This window comes from Ischnura elegans, chromosome 11 (assembly GCF_921293095.1).
Source record: "Ischnura elegans chromosome 11, ioIscEleg1.1, whole genome shotgun sequence".
NCBI classification, from domain to species: Eukaryota; Metazoa; Arthropoda; class Insecta; order Odonata; family Coenagrionidae; genus Ischnura; species Ischnura elegans.
This window is the reverse complement of record NC_060256.1, coordinates 6,482,093-6,491,841: the sequence shown is the minus strand read 5'-3', so window position 1 is coordinate 6,491,841 and position 9,749 is coordinate 6,482,093.

Genomic DNA, 9,749 nt, shown 5'->3' with positions numbered 1-9,749 from the left:
CGACATGTCATTTAAACAATTTCAGTTCAAATGTGAGATTATGCAATCAGACGAAGACGTGGGGATCGCTGTTATCACAAACACGCATGTTTTACCTTCACAAGTCCTAAAAGGACCGGAGTTGAGCTGGATTCTATGATTTTTGAGGAACAGTATGCCTATACTCACACAATTGCCGTATGTATGAAGTTTATCTTTCAATTCCTATTGATAAGTCGGTCAATTGATCCGAAATTTTCGTTAACTCCAAAATCTGTATTTAACTAACTTTAGCCATGACAAAGATTTGCATTGGTCTTACTCAATGTACCAGTTTTGTTTTATACATGCCGTTTCCGTTTTTTGTTTTGTGTATTGATATGTCATTTAAACAATTTCAGTTCAAATGCGAGACATTGCTACCAGACGAAGACGTGGAGATTGCTGTTATCAGAAACACGCAAGTGTTACCTTCACCAGCCCGAAAAGGACCGGAGTGGACCTTGATTCCTTGATTTTTGAGGAACAGTATGCCTATACGCAGACAATTGTACCGTAAGTACGAAGTTTATCTTTCAATTCATATTGATTAGTCGTTCAATTGATCCGAAATTTTCGTTAACTCCAAAATCTGTAATTAACTAACTTTAGCCATGACAACGATTTGCATTGGTCTTAATCAATGTACCAGTTTTGTTTTATATATTCCGTGTCCGTTTTTTTTTTTTGAATCGACATATCATTTAAACAATTTCAGTTCAAATGGGAGATTTTGCAAAATTACGAAGACGTGGAGATCGTTGTTATCACAAACACGCAAGTTTAACCTTCACCAGCCCTAAAAGGACCGGAGTGGACCTGGATTCTATGCCTTTTGAGGAACAGTATGCCTATACTCAGACAATTACCGTATGTACGAAGTTTATCTTTCAATTCATATTGATTAGTCGTTCAATTGATACGAAATTTTCGTTAACTCCTAAATCTGTATATAACTAACTTTAGCCATGACAACGATTTGCATTGGTCTTAATCAATGTACCACTTTTGTTTTATAAATGCCGTGTCCGTTTTTTTTTTTTTTTGAAGCGACATGTCATTTAAACAATTTCAGTTCAAATGTGAGATTTTGCTACCCGACGAAGGCGTTGAGCTTGCTGTTATAACAAACACGCTAGTTTTACCTTCACCAGCCCTAAAAGGAGAGGAACGGAACTAAATTATATGCTTTTTGAGGAACAGTATACCTATACTCCGAATTTTTTGGCGTAAGTACGAAGTTTAACATTCCATTGATTTTGATGAGTCGTTCAATTGATCCGAAATTTTCGTTAACTCCAAAATCTATATTTAACTAACTTTAGCCATGACAACGATTTTTATTGGTCTTAATCAATGTACCAGTTTTGTTTTATAAATGCCGTGTCTGTTTTTTGTTTTTTGAATCGACATGTCATTTAATCAATTTCAGTTTAAATGTGAGATTTTGCTACCAGACGAAGACGTGGAGATCGCTGTTATCACAAACACGCAAGTTTTACCTTCACCAGCCCTAAAAAGACCGGAGTGGACCTGGATTCTATGCCATTTGAAAAACAGTATGCCTATACTCAGACAATTGTACCGTAAGTACGAAGTTTATCTTTCAATTCATATTGATTTGTCGTTCAATTGTTACGAAATTTTCGTTAACTCCAAAATCTGTATTTAACTCACTTTAGCCATGTCATGGATTTGCATTGGTCTTAATCAATGTACCAGTTTTGTTTTATACATGCCGTGTCTGTTTTTTGTTTTTTGAATCGACATGTCATTTAATCAATTTCAGTTCAAATGTGAGATTTTGCTACCAGACGAAGACGTGGAGATCGCTGTTATCACAAACACGCAAGTTTTACCTTCATCATCCCTAAAAAAGCCGGAGTGGACCTGGATTCTATGCTATTTGAAAAACAGTATGCCTATACTCAGATAATTGTACCGTAAGTACGAAGTTTATCTTTCAATTCATATTGATTAGCAGTTCAATTGATACGAAATTTTCGTTAACTCCAAAACCTGTATTTAACTAACTGTAGCCATGTCATGGATTCACATTGGTCTTAATCAATGTACCAGTTTTTTTTATACATGCCGTGTCCGTTTTTTGTTTTTTGAATCGACATGTCATTTAAAAAAATTTCAGTTCAAATGGGAGATTTTGCTACCAGACAAAGACGAGGAGATCGCTGTTATCACAAACACGCTTGTTTTACCTTCACCAGCCCTAAAAGGACCGGAGTGGACCTGGATTCTATGCCTTTTGAAAAACAGTATGCCTATACTCAGACAATTGTACCGTAATTACGAAGTTTATCTTTCAATTCATATTGATTAGTCGTTCAATTGTTCCGAAATTTTCGTTAATTCCAAAATCTGTATTTAACTAACTCTAATAATGACAACGATTTGCATTGGTCTTAATCAATGTACCAGTTTTGTTTTATAAATGCCGTGTCCGTTTTTTGTTTTTTGAATCGACATGTCATTTAAACAATTTCAGTTCAAATGTGAGATTTTGCTACCAGACGATGACGTGGAGTACGCTGTTATCACAAACACGCAAGTTTTACCTTCACCAGCCCTAAAAGGAGAGGAACGGAAATGGATTGTATGCTCTTGAGGAACAGTATACCTATACTCAGATTTTTTTGGCGTAAGTGCGAAGTTTAACTTTCCATTGATATTGATGAGTCGTTCAATTGATCCGAAATTTTTTTTAACTGCAAAATCTGTATTTAACTAACTTTAGCCATGAAAAAGATTTGCATTGGTCTAAATCAATGTACCAGTTTTGTTTTATAAATGCTTTGTTCGTTTTTTTTATCGACATGTCATTTAAACAATTTCAGTTCAAATGGGAGATTTTGCTACCAGACGAAGACGAGGAGATCGCTGTTATCACAAACACTCTAGTTTTACCTTCACCAGCCCTAATAGGACCGGAGTGGACCTGGATTCTATGCCTTTTGAAATACAGTATGCCTATACTCAGACTATTGTACCTTAAGTACGAAGTTTATCTTTCAATTCATATTGTTTACTCGTTCAATTGATCCGAAATTTTCGTTAACTCCAAAATCTGTATTTAACTAAATTTAGCCATGACAAAGATTTGCATTGGTGTAAATCAATGTACCAGTTTTGTTTTATAAATGCCTTGTTCGTTTTTTTTTGAATCGACATGTCATTTAAACAATTTCAGTTCAAATGTGAGATTTTGCTACCAGACGAAGACGTGGAGATCGCTGTTATCACAAACACGCAAGTTTTACCTTCACCAGCCCTAAAAGGACCGGAGTGGACCTGGATTCTATGCCTTTTGAAAAACAGTATGCCTATACTCAGACAATTGTACCGTAAGTACGAAGTTTATCCTTCAATTCATATTGATTAGTCGTTCAATTGATACGAAATTTTCGTTAACTCCAAAATCTGTATTTAACTTACTCTAGCCATGACAACGATTTGCATTGGTCTTAATCAATGTACCAGTTTTGTTTTATAAATGCCGTCCCGTTTTTTTTTTGAATCGACATGTCATTTAAACAATTTCAGTCAAATGTGAGATTTTGCAATCATACGAAGACGTGGAGATCGCTGTTATCACAAACACGCAAGTTTTACCTTCACCAGCCCTAAAAGGACCGGAGTGGACCTGGATTCTATGCCTTTTGAAAAACAGTGTGCCTTTACTCAGACATTTGTACCGTAAGTACGAAGTTTACCTTTCAATTCATATTGATAAGTCGTTCAATTGATACGAAATTTTCGTAAACTCCAAAATTTGTATTTAACTAACTTTAGCCATGACAAAAATTCGCATTGGTCTTAATCAATGTACCAGTTTTGTTTTATAAATGCCGTGTCCGTTTTTTGTGTTTTGAATCGACATGTCATTTAAACAATTTCAGTTCAAATGGGAGATTTTGCAATCATACGAAGACGTGGAGATCGCTGTTATCACAAACACGCAACTTTAACCTTCACCAGCCCTAAAAGGACCGGAGTGGACCTGGATTCTATGCCTATTGAGGAACAGTATGCCTATACTCAGACAATGACCGTATGTACGAAGTTTATCTTTCAAATCATATTGATTAGTCGTTCAATTGATCCGAAATTTTCGTTAACTCCAAAATCTGTATTTAACTAACTTTAGCCATGACAACGATTTTTATTGGTCTTAATCAATGTACCAGTTTTGTTTTATAAATGCCGTGTCTGTTTTTTGTTTTTTGAATCGACATGTCATTTAATCAATTTCAGTTTAAATGTGAGATTTTGCTACCAGACGAAGACGTGGAGATCGCTGTTATCACAAACACGCAAGTTTTACCTTCACCAGCCCTAAAAAGACCGGAGTGGACCTGGATTCTATGCCATTTGAAAAACAGTATGCCTATACTCAGACAATTGTACCGTAAGTACGAAGTTTATCTTTCAATTCATATTGATTTGTCGTTCAATTGTTACGAAATTTTCGTTAACTCCAAAATCTGTATTTAACTCACTTTAGCCATGTCATGGATTTGCATTGGTCTTAATCAATGTAACAGTTTTGTTTTATACATGCCGTGTCTGTTTTTTGTTTTTTGAATCGACATGTCATTTAATCAATTTCAGTTCAAATGTGAGATTTTGCTACCAGACGAAGACGTGGAGATCGCTGTTATCACAAACACGCAAGTTTTACCTTCATCATCCCTAAAAAAGCCGGAGTGGACCTGGATTCTATGCTATTTGAAAAACAGTATGCCTATACTCAGATAATTGTACCGTAAGTACGAAGTTTATCTTTCAATTCATATTGATTAGCAGTTCAATTGATACGAAATTTTCGTTAACTCCAAAACCTGTATTTAACTAACTGTAGCCATGTCATGGATTCACATTGGTCTTAATCAATGTACCAGTTTTTTTTATACATGCCGTGTCCGTTTTTTGTTTTTTGAATCGACATGTCATTTAAAAAAATTTCAGTTCAAATGGGAGATTTTGCTACCAGACAAAGACGAGGAGATCGCTGTTATCACAAACACGCTTAATTTACCTTCACCAGCCCTAAAAGGACCGGAGTGGACCTGGATTCTATGCCTTTTGAAAAACAGTATGCCTATACTCAGACAATTGTACCGTAATTACGAAGTTTATCTTTCAATTCATATTGATTAGTCGTTCAATTGTTCCGAAATTTTCGTTAATTCCAAAATCTGTATTTAACTAACTCTAATAATGACAACGATTTGCATTGGTCTTAATCAATGTACCAGTTTTGTTTTATAAATGCCGTGTCCGTTTTTTTTTTTTGAATCGACATGTCATTTAAACAATTTCAGTTCAAATGTGAGATTTTGCTACCAGACGATGACGTGGAGTACGCTGTTATCACAAACACGCAAGTTTTACCTTCACCAGCCCTAAAAGGAGAGGAACGGAAATGGATTGTATGCTCTTGAGGAACAGTATACCTATACTCAGATTTTTTTGGCGTAAGTGCGAAGTTTAACTTTCCATTGATATTGATGAGTCGTTCAATTGATCCGAAATTTTTTTTAACTGCAAAATCTGTATTTAACTAACTTTAGCCATGAAAAAGATTTGCATTGGTCTAAATCAATGTACCAGTTTTGTTTTATAAATGCTTTGTTCGTTTTTTTTATCGACATGTCATTTAAACAATTTCAGTTCAAATGGGAGATTTTGCTACCAGACGAAGACGAGGAGATCGCTGTTATCACAAACACTCTAGTTTTACCTTCACCAGCCCTAATAGGACCGGAGTGGACCTGGATTCTATGCCTTTTGAAATACAGTATGCCTATACTCAGACTATTGTACCTTAAGTACGAAGTTTATCTTTCAATTCATATTGTTTACTCGTTCAATTGATCCGAAATTTTCGTTAACTCCAAAATCTGTATTTAACTAAATTTAGCCATGACAAAGATTTGCATTGGTGTAAATCAATGTACCAGTTTTGTTTTATAAATGCCTTGTTCGTTTTTTTTTGAATCGACATGTCATTTAAACAATTTCAGTTCAAATGTGAGATTTTGCTACCAGACGAAGACGTGGAGATCGCTGTTATCACAAACACGCAAGTTTTACCTTCACCAGCCCTAAAAGGACCGGAGTGGACCTGGATTCTATGCCTTTTGAAAAACAGTATGCCTATACTCAGACAATTGTACCGTAAGTACGAAGTTTATCCTTCAATTCATATTGATTAGTCGTTCAATTGATACGAAATTTTCGTTAACTCCAAAATCTGTATTTAACTTACTCTAGCCATGACAACGATTTGCATTGGTCTTAATCAATGTACCAGTTTTGTTTTATAAATGCCGTCCCGTTTTTTTTTTGAATCGACATGTCATTTAAACAATTTCAGTCAAATGTGAGATTTTGCAATCATACGAAGACGTGGAGATCGCTGTTATCACAAACACGCAAGTTTTACCTTCACCAGCCCTAAAAGGACCGGAGTGGACCTGGATTCTATGCCTTTTGAAAAACAGTGTGCCTTTACTCAGACATTTGTACCGTAAGTACGAAGTTTACCTTTCAATTCATATTGATAAGTCGTTCAATTGATACGAAATTTTCGTAAACTCCAAAATTTGTATTTAACTAACTTTAGCCATGACAAAAATTCGCATTGGTCTTAATCAATGTACCAGTTTTGTTTTATAAATGCCGTGTCCGTTTTTTGTGTTTTGAATCGACATGTCATTTAAACAATTTCAGTTCAAATGGGAGATTTTGCAATCATACGAAGACGTGGAGATCGCTGTTATCACAAACACGCAACTTTAACCTTCACCAGCCCTAAAAGGACCGGAGTGGACCTGGATTCTATGCCTATTGAGGAACAGTATGCCTATACTCAGACAATGACCGTATGTACGAAGTTTATCTTTCAAATCATATTGATTAGTCGTTCAATTGATCCGAAATTTTCGTTAACTCCAAAATCTGTATTTAACTAACTTTAGCCATGACAACGATTTTTATTGGTCTTAATCAATGTACCAGTTTTGTTTTATAAATGCCGTGTCTGTTTTTTGTTTTTTGAATCGACATGTCATTTAATCAATTTCAGTTTAAATGTGAGATTTTGCTACCAGACGAAGACGTGGAGATCGCTGTTATCACAAACACGCAAGTTTTACCTTCACCAGCCCTAAAAAGACCGGAGTGGACCTGGATTCTATGCCATTTGAAAAACAGTATGCCTATACTCAGACAATTGTACCGTAAGTACGAAGTTTATCTTTCAATTCATATTGATTTGTCGTTCAATTGTTACGAAATTTTCGTTAACTCCAAAATCTGTATTTAACTCACTTTAGCCATGTCATGGATTTGCATTGGTCTTAATCAATGTAACAGTTTTGTTTTATACATGCCGTGTCTGTTTTTTGTTTTTTGAATCGACATGTCATTTAATCAATTTCAGTTCAAATGTGAGATTTTGCTACCAGACGAAGACGTGGAGATCGCTGTTATCACAAACACGCAAGTTTTACCTTCATCATCCCTAAAAAAGCCGGAGTGGACCTGGATTCTATGCTATTTGAAAAACAGTATGCCTATACTCAGATAATTGTACCGTAAGTACGAAGTTTATCTTTCAATTCATATTGATTAGCAGTTCAATTGATACGAAATTTTCGTTAACTCCAAAACCTGTATTTAACTAACTGTAGCCATGTCATGGATTCACATTGGTCTTAATCAATGTACCAGTTTTTTTTATACATGCCGTGTCCGTTTTTTGTTTTTTGAATCGACATGTCATTTAAAAAAATTTCAGTTCAAATGGGAGATTTTGCTACCAGACAAAGACGAGGAGATCGCTGTTATCACAAACACGCTTGTTTTACCTTCACCAGCCCTAAAAGGACCGGAGTGGACCTGGATTCTATGCCTTTTGAAAAACAGTATGCCTATACTCAGACAATTGTACCGTAATTACGAAGTTTATCTTTCAATTCATATTGATTAGTCGTTCAATTGTTCCGAAATTTTCGTTAATTCCAAAATCTGTATTTAACTAACTCTAATAATGACAACGATTTGCATTGGTCTTAATCAATGTACCAGTTTTGTTTTATAAATGCCGTGTCCGTTTTTTGTTTTTTTTAATCGACATGTCATTTAAACAATTTCAGTTCAAATGTGAGATTTTGCTACCAGACGATGACGTGGAGTACGCTGTTATCACAAACACGCAAGTTTTACCTTCACCAGCCCTAAAAGGAGAGGAACGGAAATGGATTGTATGCTCTTGAGGAACAGTATACCTATACTCAGATTTTTTTGGCGTAAGTGCGAAGTTTAACTTTCCATTGATATTGATGAGTCGTTCAATTGATCCGAAATTTTTTTTAACTGCAAAATCTGTATTTAACTAACTTTAGCCATGAAAAAGATTTGCATTGGTCTAAATCAATGTACCAGTTTTGTTTTATAAATGCTTTGTTCGTTTTTTTTATCGACATGTCATTTAAACAATTTCAGTTCAAATGGGAGATTTTGCTACCAGACGAAGACGAGGAGATCGCTGTTATCACAAACACTCTAGTTTTACCTTCACCAGCCCTAATAGGACCGGAGTGGACCTGGATTCTATGCCTTTTGAAATACAGTATGCCTATACTCAGACTATTGTACCTTAAGTACGAAGTTTATCTTTCAATTCATATTGTTTACTCGTTCAATTGATCCGAAATTTTCGTTAACTCCAAAATCTGTATTTAACTAAATTTAGCCATGACAAAGATTTGCATTGGTGTAAATCAATGTACCAGTTTTGGTTTATAAATGCCTTGTTCGTTTTTTTTTGAATCGACATGTCATTTAAACAATTTCAGTTCAAATGTGAGATTTTGCTACCAGACGAAGACGTGGAGATCGCTGTTATCACAAACACGCAAGTTTTACCTTCACCAGCCCTAAAAGGACCGGAGTGGACCTGGATTCTATGCCTTTTGAAAAACAGTATGCCTATACTCAGACAATTGTACCGTAAGTACGAAGTTTATCCTTCAATTCATATTGATTAGTCGTTCAATTGATACGAAATTTTCGTTAACTCCAAAATCTGTATTTAACTTACTCTAGCCATGACAACGATTTGCATTGGTCTTAATCAATGTACCAGTTTTGTTTTATAAATGCCGTCCCGTTTTTTTTTTGAATCGACATGTCATTTAAACAATTTCAGTCAAATGTGAGATTTTGCAATCATACGAAGACGTGGAGATCGCTGTTATCACAAACACGCAAGTTTTACCTTCACCAGCCCTAAAAGGACCGGAGTGGACCTGGATTCTATGCCTTTTGAAAAACAGTGTGCCTTTACTCAGACATTTGTACCGTAAGTACGAAGTTTACCTTTCAATTCATATTGATAAGTCGTTCAATTGATACGAAATTTTCGTAAACTCCAAAATCTGTATTTAACTAACTTTAGCCATGACAAAGATTCGTATTGGTCTTAATCAATGTACCAGTTTTGTTTTCTTCATGCCGTGTCCGTTTTTTGCTTTTTGAATCAACATTTCATTTAAACAATTTCAGTTCAAATGGGAGATTTTGCTACCAGACGAAGACGAGGAGATCACTGTTATCACAAACACGCTAGTTTTACCTTCACCAGCCCTAAAAGGACCGGAGTGGACCTAGATTCTATGCCTTTTGAAAAACAGTATGCCTATACTCAG